The sequence below is a fragment of the Botryllus schlosseri genome, chromosome 2, assembly GCF_051294905.1.
Source record: "Botryllus schlosseri isolate E-star chromosome 2, Bs_hap1, whole genome shotgun sequence".
NCBI classification, from domain to species: Eukaryota; Metazoa; Chordata; class Ascidiacea; order Stolidobranchia; family Styelidae; genus Botryllus; species Botryllus schlosseri.
Genome location: NC_137237.1, coordinates 28,838,330 through 28,853,007, shown reverse-complemented (window position 1 = coordinate 28,853,007; position 14,678 = coordinate 28,838,330). Strand labels below are relative to the sequence as shown.

Sequence of the window (14,678 nt, the reverse complement as noted above, 5' to 3'; positions counted from 1 at the left end):
TGTCGACTACAATGGTCATTTACAACAGACTGATATATTTCTTATTTTCGATTCCGCAACCGCCGACTTGTAGCACGCCACACTTCTAGGCTTTTGTAAGGCACCGCATATTCCAGGGGTCGCCATCTCAAAACGGGTCGCAGGCCAGTTTTCAAATTTTGTAGAAAACGCGGGCCGTATGAATTCAATATTCGAGATTATTTACGCCACACAGTTGAACAACGACGCTATCACGGCACCTACTCAACCCTAATGAATTGATATCTTGGTAAATTAGGGTTACCGGGGTCATCGAACGACTTGAAATCTTAACTAGGGATTGCACCGTGTGTTGATTGATCAGAGTGAAGCAGACATGGCGGCGCCTGTATGATAATGTTATTCTCAAATCCACACTGTCCTCGCCATTATCGGAGAAATGGCTTTGAAGCGACATTGCTGTCGTTAAAATACATTTATGAAATACGATTTATTCCTTGTATATGTGGATAAATGGGCGAATAATGTGTCGATTCAGCAATCCGGCTCACCAAGTACCTAATTTTCCTCTATCCGGCCCGCCGACTGGAGAAGTTGCCAGCCCCTGCACTATAACGATGTAAAGGTCAGACGCCATTGCTATATCGCAGGTCCACGAGAACAAATCGAGGTGTAGGCCAACTCAAAACGTGTTATATGGCCACGTTCGTTCCGAGGCAGAAAATAAATCAACAAACCAAGTATTTGGTATATTTATTATAATCAGCGGCTTTGCGAGAATGCATGTAAGTGAGTGTCGTTACGAGAGCCGCTGGCCACGAATTCTTTTCCATGCACTGTGAGCTATTTAATTAGTATGGTTGGATGGAATGGGTTAGCGCGAACGCAGACCCCACTACCAGAACTTACACGACCGAGTTACCCACATTTGGGGTAATCGCCGAGGTCAACCAAGCCGAAGTGCAATGGCTAGGCCTCGCCCGGGCAGAACCGCCTTTTGATCATGGTTCACTGCCTCGTCAGGTAAGTATGAGTTTTCCAGAAATTTATTGACACCCAATTTCATACAACAAAGTAAATATTGTGGTGAGCACGCTCTCCACATATGCATAAATGCATTCACCAAGTGCGCTTTGAATCGCCGAAGCAAAATGAAATAGTTTCTACTAGACGCGAACGCCAAATATGATTGGGACGTCATCGATGATATTGGACTGACTGCGGCGTCCAATTGCGAATTCCACCGTCCATTCCTTGCTTAAAAGTGCGATAATCATTATCTTGCGGTTTATGGTCATCTCCATGGTGCTCTGATATTCGCTTTGCCAATAAAGAGCCGGTATAGGATTACAGAAGCGTGACATAGCAATGCAAAGTTTTCACAGCTACAAAAGCGAGGCATATAGGGAAAGCCTATTGTAGATTAATTTCTAATCTTCTGACTGTCATCAATTCTCGCCACAATCCAGGCGCTTATCGAAATACATGAAGTGTATATGATCAGTTCAGGAGAGCTAGGTGAAAAAGAAATTAGGCTCGCACTATACGGAAAAGGCCTACTAACCGCTAATCGGTAAATCTTACCCAGAAACAGACACTATAACAGGGGTGGGCAACATACGGCCCGCGAAGGGATTTTGTCCGGCCCGCGGATGGTTTTCCGTCTTACATGATAATGTGGCCCGCGGCCCCAGTCTGTCGAGATCCCCCACTACTTGCATACTACGTCAAATTTAAGTGACTGTATATTACTATATACGTGTGTGCGCATTGTTGCGAGAGTGGAGCATACGCGTAAGTTCGTCGAAGCGAGAAGACTTGCATTATCGGCATCTGCGATATGCACTCAACCCTAATGTCGTCTGTGGTAATCATGATTTTTGTCGACTACAATGGTCATTTACACCAGACTGATATATTTCTTATTTTCGATTCCGCAACCGCCGACTTGTAGCACGCCACACTTCTAGGCTTTTGTAAGGCACCGCATATTCCAGGGGTCGCCATCTCAAAACGGGTCGCAGGCCAGTTTTCAAATTTTGTAGAAAACGCTGGCCGTATGAATTCAATATTCGAGATTATTTACGCCGCACAGTTGAACAACGACGCTATCACGGCACTTACTCAACCCTAATGAATTGATATCTTGGTAAATTAGGGTTACCGGGGTCATCGAACGACTTGAAATCTTAACTAGGGATTGCACCGTGTGTTGATTGATCAGAGTGAAGCAGACATGGCGGCGCCTGTATGATAATGTTATTCTCAAATCCACACTGTCCTCGCCATTATCGGAGAAATGGCTTTGAAGCGACATTGCTGTCGTTAAAGTACATTTATTAAATACGATTTATTCCTTGTATATGTGGATAAATGGGCGAATAATGTGTCGATTCAGCAATCCGGCCCGCCAAGTACCTAATTTTCCTCTATCCGGCCCGCCGACTGGAGAAGTTGCCAGCCCCTGCACTATAACGATGTAAAGGTCAGACGCCATTGCTATATCGCAGGTCCACGAGAACAAATCGAGGTGTAGGCCAACTCAAAACGTGTTATATGGCCACGTTCGTTCCGAGGGGGAAAATAAATCAACAAACCAAGTATTTGGTATATTTATTATAATCAGCGGCTTTGCGAGAATGCATGTAAGTGAGTGTCGTTACGAGAGCCGCTGGCCACGAATTCTTTTCCATGCACTGTGAGCTATTTAATCAGAATGGTTGGATGGAAAGGGTTAGCGCGAACGCAGACCCCACTACCAGAAATCACACGACCGAGTTACCCACATTTGGGGTAATCGCTGAAGTCAACCAAGCCGAAGTGCAATGGCTAGGCCTCGCCCGGGCAGAACCGCCTTTTTGATCATGGTTCACTGCCTCGTCAGGTAAGTATGAGTTTTCCAGAAATTTATTGACACCCAATTTCATACAACAAAATAAATATTGTGGTGAGCACGCTCTCCACATATGCATAAATGCATTCACCAAGTGCGCTTTGAATCGCCGAAGCAAAATGAAATAGTTTCTACTAGACGCGAACGCCAAGTATGATTGGGACGTCATCGATGATATTGGACTGACTGCGGCGTCCAATTGCGAATTCCACCGTCCATTCCTTGCTTAAAAGTGCGATAATCATTATCTTGCGTTTTATGGTCAACTCCATGGTGCTCTGATATTCGCTTTGCTAATAAAGAGCCGGTATAGGATTACAGAAGCGTGACATAGCAATGCAAAGTTTTCACAGCTACAAAAGCGAGGCATATAGGGAAAGCCTATTGTAGATTAATTTCTGATCTGCCGACTGTCATCAATTCTCGCCACAATCCAGGCGCTTATCGAAATACATGAAGTGTATATGATCAGTTCAGGAGAGCTAGGTGAAAAAGAAATTAGGCTCGCACTATACGGAAAAGGCCTACTAACCGCTAATCGTTAAATCTTACCCAGAAACAGACACTATAACAGGGGTGGGCAACATACGGCCCGCGGGCCGGATCCGGCCCGCGAAGGGATTTTGTCCGGCCCGCGGACGGTTTTCCGTCTTACATGATAATGTGGCCCGCGGCCCCAGTCTGTCGAGATCCCCCACTACTTGCATACTACGTCAAATTTAAGTGACTGTATATTACTATATACGTGTGTGCGCATCGTTGCGAGAGTGGAGCATACGCGTAAGTTCGTCGAAGCGAGAAGACTTGCATTATCGGCATTTGCGATATGCACTCAACCCTAATGTCGTCTGTGGTAATCATGATTTTTGTCGACTACAATGGTCATTTACACCAGACTGATATATTTCTTATTTTCGATTCCGCAACCGCCGACTTATAGCACGCCACACTTCTAGGCTTTTGTAAGGCACCGCATATTCCAGGGGTCGCCATCTCAAAACGGGTCGCAGGCCAGTTTTCAAATTTTGTAGAAAACGCGGGCCGTATGAATTCAATATTCGAGATTATTTACGCCACACAGTTGAACAACGACGCTATCACGGCACCTACTCAACCCTAATGAATTGATATCTTGTTAAATTAGGGTTACCGGGGTCATCGAACGACTTGAAATCTTAACTAGGGATTGCACCGTGTGTTGATTGATCAGAGTGAAGCAGACATGGCGGCGCCTGTATGATAATGTTATTCTCAAATCCACACTGTCCTCGCCATTATCGGAGAAATGGCTTTGAAGCGACATTGCTGTCGTTAAAATACATTTATTAAATACGATTTATTCCTTGTATATGTGGATAAATGGGCGAATAATGTGTCGATTCAGCAATCCGGCCCGCCAAGTACCTAATTTTCCTCTATCTGGCCCGCCGACTGGAGAAGTTGCCAGCCCCTGCACTATAACGATGTAAAGGTCAGACGCCATTGCTATATCGCAGGTCCACGAGAACAAATCGAGGTGTAGGCCAACTCAAAACGTGTTATATGGCCACGTTCGTTCCGAGGCAGAACATAAATCAACAAACCAAGTATTTGGTATATTTATTATAATCAGCGGCTTTGCGAGAATGCATGTAAGTGAGTGTCGTTACGAGAGCCGCTGGCCACGAATCCTTTTCCATGCACTGTGAGCTATTTAATTAGTATGGTTGGATGGCTTGGGTTAGCGCGAACGCAGACCCCACTACCAGAACTTACACGACCGAGTTACCCACATTTGGGGTAATCGCCGAGGTCAACCAAGCCGAAGTGCAATGGCTAGGCCTCGCCCGGGCAGAACCGCCTTTTGATCATGGTTCACTGCCTCGTCACGTAAGTATGAGTTTTCCAGAAATTTATTGACACCCAATTTCATACAACAAAATAAATATTGTGGTGAGCACGCTCTCCACATATGCATAAATGCATTCACCAAGTGCGCTTTGAATCGCCGAAGCAAAATGAAATAGTTTCTACTAGACGCGAACGCCAAATATGATTGGGACGTCATCGATGATATTGGACTGACTGCGGCGTCCAATTGCGAATTCCACCGTCCATTCCTTGCTTAAAAGAGCGATAATCATTATCTTGTGTTTTATGGTCATCTCCATGGTGCTCTGATATTCGCTTTGCCAATAAAGAGCCGGTATAGGATTACAGAAGCGAGACATAGCAATGCAAAGTTTTCACAGCTACAAAAGCGAGGCATATAGGGAAAGCCTATTGTAGATTAATTTCTGATCTGCCGACTGTCATCAATTCTCGCCACAATCCAGGCGCTTATCGAAATACATGAAGTGTATATGATCAGTTCAGGAGAGCTAGGTGAAAAAGAAATTAGGCTCGCACTATACGGAAAAGGCCTACTAACCGCTAACCGTGAAATCTTAACCAGAAACAGACACTATACCGATGTAACGGTCAGACGCCATTGCTATATCGCAGGTCTACGAGAACAAATCGAGGTGTAGGCCAACTCAAAACGTGTTATATGGCCACGTTCGTTCCGAGGGGGAAAATAAATCAACAAACCAAGTATTTGGTATATTTATAATAATCAGCGGCTTTGCGAGAATGCATGTAAGTGAGTGTCGTTACGAGAGCCGCTGGCCACAAATTCTTTTCCGTGCACTGTGAGCTATTTAATTAGTATGGTTGGTTGGATGGAAAGGGTTAGCGCGAACGCAGACCCCACTACCAGAAATTACACGACCGAGTTACCCACATTTGGGGTAATCGCCGAGGTCAACCAAGCCGAAGTGCAATGGCTAGGCCTCGCCCGGGCAGAACCGCCTTTTTGATCATGGTTCACTGCCTCGTCAGGTAAGTATGAGTTTTCCAGAAATTTATTGACACCCAATTTCATACAACAAAATAAATATTGTGGTGAGCACGCTCTCCACATATGCATAAATGCATTCACCAAGTGCGCTTTGAATCGCCGAAGCAAAATGAAATAGTTTCTACTAGACGCGAACGCCAAATATGATTGGGACGTCATCGATGATATTGGACTGACTGCGGCGTCCAATTGCGAATTCCACCGTCCATTCCTTGCTTAAAAGTGCGATAATTATTATCTTGCGGTTTATGGTCATCTCCATGGTGCTCTGATATTCGCTTTGCCAATAAAGAGCCGGTATAGGATTACAGAAGCGTGACATAGCAATGCAAAGTTTTCACAGCTACAAAAGCGAGGCATATAGGGAAAGCCTATTGTAGATTAATTTCTGATCTGCCGACTGTCATCAATTCTCGCTACAATCCAGGCGCTTATCGAAATACATGAAGTGTATATTATCAGTTCAGGAGAGCTAGGTGAAAAAGAAATTAGGCTCGCACTATACGGAAAAGGCCTACTAACCGCTAATTGTGAAATCTTACCCAGAAACAGACACTATAACGATGTAAAGGTCAGACGCCATTGCTATATCGCAGGTCTACGAGAACAAATCGAGGTGTAGGCCAACTCAAAACGTGTTATATGGCCACGTTCGTTCCGAGGGGGAAAATAAATCAACAAACCAAGTATTTGGTATTTTTATAATAATCAGCGGCTTTGCGAAAATGCATGTAAGTGAGTGTCGTTACGAGAGCCGCTGGCCACGAATTCTTTTTCATGCACTGTGAGCTATTTAATCAGAATGGTTGGATGGAAAGGGTTAGCGCGAACGCAGACCCCACTACCAGAAATCACACGACCGAGTTACCCACATTTGGGGTAATCGCCGAAGTCAACCAAGCCGAAGTGCAATGGCTAGGCCTCGCCCGGGCAGAACCGCCTTTTTGATCATGGTTCACTGCCTCGTCAGGTAAGTATGAGTTTTCCAGAAATTTATTGACACCCAATTTCATACAACAAAATAAATATTGTGGTGAGCACGCTCTCCACATATGCATAAATGCATTCACCAAGTGCGCTTTGAATCGCCGAAGCAAAATGAAATAGTTTCTACTAGACGCGAACGCCAAGTATGATTGGGACGTCATCGATGATATTGGACTGACTGCGGCGTCCAATTGCGAATTCCACCGTCCATTCCTTGCTTAAAAGTGCGATAATCATTATCTTGCGTTTTATGGTCAACTCCATGGTGCTCTGATATTCGCTTTGCTAATAAAGAGCCGGTATAGGATTACAGAAGCGTGACATAGCAATGCAAAGTTTTCACAGCTACAAAAGCGAGGCATATAGGGAAAGCCTATTGTAGATTAATTTCTGATCTGCCGACTGTCATCAATTCTCGCCACAATCCAGGCGCTTATCGAAATACATGAAGTGTATATGATCAGTTCAGGAGAGCTAGGTGAAAAAGAAATTAGACTCGCACTATACGGAAAAGGCCTACTAACCGCTAATCGTTAAATCTTACCCAGAAACAGACACTATAACAGGGGTGGGCAACATACGGCCCGCGAAGGGATTTTGTCCGGCCCGCGGATGGTTTTCCGTCTTACATGATAATGTGGCCCGCGGCCCCAGTCTGTCGAGATCCCCCACTACTTGCATACTACGTCAAATTTAAGTGACTGTATATTACTATATACGTGTGTGCGCATCGCTGCGAGAGTGGAGCATACGCGTAAGTTCGTCGAAGCGAGAAGACTTGCATTATCGGCATTTGCGATATGCACTCAACCCTAATGTCGTCTGTGGTAATCATGATTTTTGTCGACTACAATGGTCATTTACACCAGACTGATATATTTCTTATTTTCGATTCCGCAACCGCCGACTTGTAGCACGCCACACTTCTAGGCTTTTGTAAGGCACCGCATATTCCAGGGGTCGCCATCTCAAAACGGGTCGCAGGCCAGTTTTCAAATTTTGTAGAAAACGCGGGCCGTATGAATTCAATATTCGAGATTATTTACGCCACACAGTTGAACAACGACGCTATCACGGCACCTACTCAACCCTAATGAATTGATATCTTGGTAAATTAGGGTTACCGGGGTCATCGAACGACTTGAAATCTTAACTAGGGATTGCACCGTGTGTTGATTGATCAGAGTGAAGCAGACATGGCGGCGCCTGTATGATAATGTTATTCTCAAATCCACACTGTCCTCGCCATTATCGGAGAAATGGCTTTGAAGCGACATTGCTGTCGTTAAAATACATTTATTAAATACGATTTATTCCTTGTATATGTGGATAAATGGGCGAATAATGTGTCGATTCAGCAATCCGGCTCACCAAGTACCTAATTTTCCTTTATCCGGCCCGCCGACTGGAGAAGTTGCCAGCCCCTGCACTATAACGATGTAAAGGTCAGACGCCATTGCTATATCGCAGGTCCACGAGAACAAATCGAGGTGTAGGCCAACTCAAAACGTGTTATATGGCCACGTTCGTTCCGAGGCAGAAAATAAATCAACAAACCAAGTATTTGGTATATTTATTATAATCAGCGGCTTTGCGAGAATGCATGTAAGTGAGTGTCGTTACGAGAGCCGCTGGCCACGAATTCTTTTCCATGCACTGTGAGCTATTTAATTAGTATGGTTGGATGGAATGGGTTAGCGCGAACGCAGACCCCACTACCAGAACTTACACGACCGAGTTACCCACATTTGGGGTAATCGCCGAGGTCAACCAAGCCGAAGTGCAATGGCTAGGCCTCGCCCGGGCAGAACCGCCTTTTGATCATGGTTCACTGCCTCGTCAGGTAAGTATGAGTTTTCCAGAAATTTATTGACACCCAATTTCATACAACAAAGTAAATATTGTGGTGAGCACGCTCTCCACATATGCATAAATGCATTCACCAAGTGCGCTTTGAATCGCCGAAGCAAAATGAAATAGTTTCTACTAGACGCGAACGCCAAATATGATTGGGACGTCATCGATGATATTGGACTGACTGCGGCGTCCAATTGCGAATTCCACCGTCCATTCCTTGCTTAAAAGTGCGATAATCATTATCTTGCGGTTTATGGTCATCTCCATGGTGCTCTGATATTCGCTTTGCCAATAAAGAGCCGGTATAGGATTACAGAAGCGTGACATAGCAATGCAAAGTTTTCACAGCTACAAAAGCGAGGCATATAGGGAAAGCCTATTGTAGATTAATTTCTAATCTTCTGACTGTCATCAATTCTCGCCACAATCCAGGCGCTTATCGAAATACATGAAGTGTATATGATCAGTTCAGGAGAGCTAGGTGAAAAAGAAATTAGGCTCGCACTATACGGAAAAGGCCTACTAACCGCTAATCGTTAAATCTTACCCAGAAACAGACACTATAACAGGGGTGGGCAACATACGGCCCGCGGGCCGGATCCGGCCCGCGAAGGGATTTTGTCCGGCCCGCGGACGGTTTTCCGTCTTACATGATAATGTGGCCCGCGGCCACAGTCTGTCGAGATCCCCCACTACTTGCATACTACGTCAAATTTAAGTGACTGTATATTATTATATACGTGTGTGCGCATCGTTGCGAGAGTGGAGCATACGCGTAAGTTCGTCGAAGCGAGAAGACTTGCATTATCGGCATTTGCGATATGCACTCAACCCTAATGTCGTCTGTGGTAATCATGATTTTTGTCGACTACAATGGTCATTTACACCAGACTGATATATTTCTTATTTTCGATTCCGCAACCGCCGACTTGTAGCACGCCACACTTCTAGGCTTTTGTAAGGCACCGCATATTCCAGGGGTCGCCATCTCAAAACGGGTCGCAGGCCAGTTTTCAAATTTTGTAGAAAACGCGGGCCGTATGAATTCAATATTCGAGATTATTTACGCCACACAGTTGAACAACGACGCTATCACGGCACCTACTCAACCCTAATGAATTGATATCTTGTTAAATTAGGGTTACCGGGGTCATCGAACGACTTGAAATCTTAACTAGGGATTGCACCGTGTGTTGATTGATCAGAGTGAAGCAGACATGGCGGCGCCTGTATGATAATGTTATTCTCAAATCCACACTGTCCTCGCCATTATCGGAGAAATGGCTTTGAAGCGACATTGCTGTCGTTAAAATACATTTATTAAATACGATTTATTCCTTGTATATGTGGATAAATGGGGGAATAATGTGTCGATTCAGCAATCCGGCCCGCCAAGTACCTAATTTTCCTCTATCTGGCCCGCCGACTGGAGAAGTTGCCAGCCCCTGCACTATAACGATGTAAAGGTCAGACGCCATTGCTATATCGCAGGTCCACGAGAACAAATCGAGGTGTAGGCCAACTCAAAACGTGTTATATGGCCACGTTCGTTCCGAGGCAGAAAATAAATCAACAAACCAAGTATTTGGTATATTTATTATAATCAGCGGCTTTGCGAGAATGCATGTAAGTGAGTGTCGTTACGAGAGCCGCTGGCCACGAATCCTTTTCCATGCACTGTGAGCTATTTAATTAGTATGGTTGGATGGAATGGGTTAGCGCGAACGCAGACCCCACTACCAGAACTTACACGACCGAGTTACCCACATTTGGGGTAATCGCCGAGGTCAACCAAGCCGAAGTGCAATGGCTAGGCCTCGCCCGGGCAGAACCGCCTTTTGATCATGGTTCACTGCCTCGTCACGTAAGTATGAGTTTTCCAGAAATTTATTGACACCCAATTTCATACAACAAAATAAATATTGTGGTGAGCACGCTCTCCACATATGCATAAATGCATTCACCAAGTGCGCTTTGAATCGCCGAAGCAAAATGAAATAGTTTCTACTAGACGCGAACGCCAAATATGATTGGGACGTCATCGATGATATTGGACTGACTGCGGCGTCCAATTGCGAATTCCACCGTCCATTCCTTGCTTAAAAGAGCGATAATCATTATCTTGTGTTTTATGGTCATCTCCATGGTGCTCTGATATTCGCTTTGCCAATAAAGAGCCGGTATAGGATTACAGAAGCGAGACATAGCAATGCAAAGTTTTCACAGCTACAAAAGCGAGGCATATAGGGAAAGCCTATTGTAGATTAATTTCTGATCTGCAGACTGTCATCAATTCTCGCCACAATCCAGGTGCTTATCAAAATACATGAAGTGTATATGATCAGTTCAGGAGAGCTAGGTGAAAAAGAAATTAGGCTCGCACTATACGGAAAAGGCCTACTAACCGCTAACCGTGAAATCTTAACCAGAAACAGACACTATACCGATGTAACGGTCAGACGCCATTGCTATATCGCAGGTCTACGAGAACAAATCGAGGTGTAGGCCAACTCAAAACGTGTTATATGGCCACGTTCGTTCCGAGGGGGAAAATAAATCAACAAACCAAGTATTTGGTATATTTATAATAATCAACGGCTTTGCGAGAATGCATGTAAGTGAGTGTCGTTACGAGAGCCGCTGGCCACGAATTCTTTTCCGTGCACTGTGAGCTATTTAATTAGTATGGTTGGTTGGATGGAAAGGGTTAGCGCGAACGCAGACCCCACTACCAGTAATTACACGACCGAGTTACCCACATTTAGGGTAATCGCCGAGGTCAACCAAGCCGAAGTGCAATGGCTAGGCCTCGCCCGGGCAGAACCGCCTTTTTGATCATGGTTCACTGCCTCGTCAGGTAAGTATGAGTTTTCCAGAAATTTATTGACACCCAATTTCATACAACAAAATAAATATTGTGGTGAGCACGCTCACCACATATGCATAAATGCATTCACCAAGTGCGCTTTGAATCGCCGAAGCAAAATGAAATAGTTTCTACTAGACGCGAACGCCAAATATGATTGGGACGTCATCGATGATATTGGACGCCTCCACCGTCCATTCCTTGCTCAAAAGTGCGATAATCATTATCTTGCGTGTTATGGTCATCTCCATGGTGCTCTGATATTCGCTTTGGCAATAAAGAGCCGGTATAGGATTACAGAAGCGTGACATAGCAATGCAAAGTTTTCACAGCTACAAAAGCGAGGCATATAGGGAAAGCCTATTGTAGATTAATTTCTAATCTTCTGACTGTCATCAATTCTCGCCACAATCCAGGCGCTTATCGAAATACATGAAGTGTATATGATCAGTTCAGGAGAGCTAGGTGAAAAAGAAATTAGGCTCGCACTATACGGAAAAGGCCTACTAACCGCTAATCGGTAAATCTTACCCAGAAACAGACACTATAACAGGGGTGGGCAACATACGGCCCGCGAAGGGATTTTGTCCGGCCCGCGGATGGTTTTCCGTCTTACATGATAATGTGGCCCGCGGCCCCAGTCTGTCGAGATCCCCCACTACTTGCATACTACGTCAAATTTAAGTGACTGTATATTACTATATACGTGTGTGCGCATCGCTGCGAGAGTGGAGCATACGCGTAAGTTCGTCGAAGCGAGAAGACTTGCATTATCGGCATTTGCGATATGCACTCAACCCTAATGTCGTCTGTGGTAATCATGATTTTTGTCGACTACAATGGTCATTTACACCAGACTGATATATTTCTTATTTTCGATTCCGCAACCGCCGACTTGTAGCACGCCACACTTCTAGGCTTTTGTAAGGCACCGCATATTCCAGGGGTCGCCATCTCAAAACGGGTCGCAGGCCAGTTTTCAAATTTTGTAGAAAACGCGGGCCGTATGAATTCAATATTCGAGATTATTTACGCCACACAGTTGAACAACGACGCTATCACGGCACCTACTCAACCCTAATGAATTGATATCTTGGTAAATTAGGGTTACCGGGGTCATCGAACGACTTGAAATCTTAACTAGGGATTGCACCGTGTGTTGATTGATCAGAGTGAAGCAGACATGGCGGCGCCTGTATGATAATGTTATTCTCAAATCCACACTGTCCTCGCCATTATCGGAGAAATGGCTTTGAAGCGACATTGCTGTCGTTAAAATACATTTATTAAATACGATTTATTCCTTGTATATGTGGATAAATGGGCGAATAATGTGTCGATTCAGCAATCCGGCTCACCAAGTACCTAATTTTCCTTTATCCGGCCCGCCGACTGGAGAAGTTGCCAGCCCCTGCACTATAACGATGTAAAGGTCAGACGCCATTGCTATATCGCAGGTCCACGAGAACAAATCGAGGTGTAGGCCAACTCAAAACGTGTTATATGGCCACGTTCGTTCCGAGGCAGAAAATAAATCAACAAACCAAGTATTTGGTATATTTATTATAATCAGCGGCTTTGCGAGAATGCATGTAAGTGAGTGTCGTTACGAGAGCCGCTGGCCACGAATTCTTTTCCATGCACTGTGAGCTATTTAATTAGTATGGTTGGATGGAATGGGTTAGCGCGAACGCAGACCCCACTACCAGAACTTACACGACCGAGTTACCCACATTTGGGGTAATCGCCGAGGTCAACCAAGCCGAAGTGCAATGGCTAGGCCTCGCCCGGGCAGAACCGCCTTTTGATCATGGTTCACTGCCTCGTCAGGTAAGTATGAGTTTTCCAGAAATTTATTGACACCCAATTTCATACAACAAAGTAAATATTGTGGTGAGCACGCTCTCCACATATGCATAAATGCATTCACCAAGTGCGCTTTGAATCGCCGAAGCAAAATGAAATAGTTTCTACTAGACGCGAACGCCAAATATGATTGGGACGTCATCGATGATATTGGACTGACTGCGGCGTCCAATTGCGAATTCCACCGTCCATTCCTTGCTTAAAAGTGCGATAATCATTATCTTGCGGTTTATGGTCATCTCCATGGTGCTCTGATATTCGCTTTGCCAATAAAGAGCCGGTATAGGATTACAGAAGCGTGACATAGCAATGCAAAGTTTTCACAGCTACAAAAGCGAGGCATATAGGGAAAGCCTATTGTAGATTAATTTCTAATCTTCTGACTGTCATCAATTCTCGCCACAATCCAGGCGCTTATCGAAATACATGAAGTGTATATGATCAGTTCAGGAGAGCTAGGTGAAAAAGAAATTAGGCTCGCACTATACGGAAAAGGCCTACTAACCGCTAATCGTTAAATCTTACCCAGAAACAGACACTATAACAGGGGTGGGCAACATACGGCCCGCGGGCCGGATCCGGCCCGCGAAGGGATTTTGTCCGGCCCGCGGACGGTTTTCCGTCTTACATGATAATGTAGCCCGCGGCCCCAGTCTGTCGAGATCCCCCACTACTTGCATACTACGTCAAATTTAAGTGACTGTATATTATTATATACGTGTGTGCGCATCGTTGCGAGAGTGGAGCATACGCGTAAGTTCGTCGAAGCGAGAAGACTTGCATTATCGGCATTTGCGATATGCACTCAACCCTAATGTCGTCTGTGGTAATCATGATTTTTGTCGACTACAATGGTCATTTACACCAGACTGATATATTTCTTATTTTCGATTCCGCAACCGCCGACTTGTAGCACGCCACACTTCTAGGCTTTTGTAAGGCACCGCATATTCCAGGGGTCGCCATCTCAAAACGGGTCGCAGGCCAGTTTTCAAATTTTGTAGAAAACGCGGGCCGTATGAATTCAATATTCGAGATTATTTACGCCACACAGTTGAACAACGACGCTATCACGGCACCTACTCAACCCTAATGAATTGATATCTTGTTAAATTAGGGTTACCGGGGTCATCGAACGACTTGAAATCTTAACTAGGGATTGCACCGTGTGTTGATTGATCAGAGTGAAGCAGACATGGCGGCGCCTGTATGATAATGTTATTCTCAAATCCACACTGTCCTCGCCATTATCGGAGAAATGGCTTTGAAGCGACATTGCTGTCGTTAAAATACATTTATTAAATACGATTTATTCCTTGTATATGTGGATAAATGGGCGAATAATGTGT

At 44.8% G+C, this 14,678-nt stretch overlaps 1 protein-coding gene and 9 non-coding genes across 11 annotated transcripts in view; all 10 read right to left on the bottom strand.

The window, feature by feature from the left end:
• Window positions 1–14,678, bottom strand: part of LOC145457677 (actin-related protein 2/3 complex subunit 2-like) — a 281,489-nt gene that overhangs the window by 66,190 nt on the left and 200,621 nt on the right. The window lies entirely within an intron of this gene.
• LOC145434693 (U1 spliceosomal RNA) lies at window positions 848–1,010 on the bottom strand. The gene has a single exon (XR_013913523.1). It is a non-coding gene; the product is annotated as a U1 spliceosomal RNA (small nuclear RNA).
• LOC145434770 (U1 spliceosomal RNA) lies at window positions 2,708–2,871 on the bottom strand. Its single transcript, XR_013913593.1, has one exon. It is a non-coding gene; the product is annotated as a U1 spliceosomal RNA (small nuclear RNA).
• On the bottom strand, window positions 4,587–4,749 carry LOC145434698 (U1 spliceosomal RNA). The gene has a single exon (XR_013913528.1). It is a non-coding gene; the product is annotated as a U1 spliceosomal RNA (small nuclear RNA).
• LOC145434695 (U1 spliceosomal RNA) lies at window positions 5,579–5,742 on the bottom strand. Its single transcript, XR_013913525.1, has one exon. It is a non-coding gene; the product is annotated as a U1 spliceosomal RNA (small nuclear RNA).
• Window positions 6,568–6,731, bottom strand: LOC145434758 (U1 spliceosomal RNA). Its single transcript, XR_013913581.1, has one exon. It is a non-coding gene; the product is annotated as a U1 spliceosomal RNA (small nuclear RNA).
• On the bottom strand, window positions 8,429–8,591 carry LOC145434692 (U1 spliceosomal RNA). Its single transcript, XR_013913522.1, has one exon. It is a non-coding gene; the product is annotated as a U1 spliceosomal RNA (small nuclear RNA).
• LOC145434702 (U1 spliceosomal RNA) lies at window positions 10,307–10,469 on the bottom strand. The gene has a single exon (XR_013913532.1). It is a non-coding gene; the product is annotated as a U1 spliceosomal RNA (small nuclear RNA).
• Window positions 11,299–11,462, bottom strand: LOC145434754 (U1 spliceosomal RNA). Its single transcript, XR_013913577.1, has one exon. It is a non-coding gene; the product is annotated as a U1 spliceosomal RNA (small nuclear RNA).
• LOC145434691 (U1 spliceosomal RNA) lies at window positions 13,139–13,301 on the bottom strand. Its single transcript, XR_013913521.1, has one exon. It is a non-coding gene; the product is annotated as a U1 spliceosomal RNA (small nuclear RNA).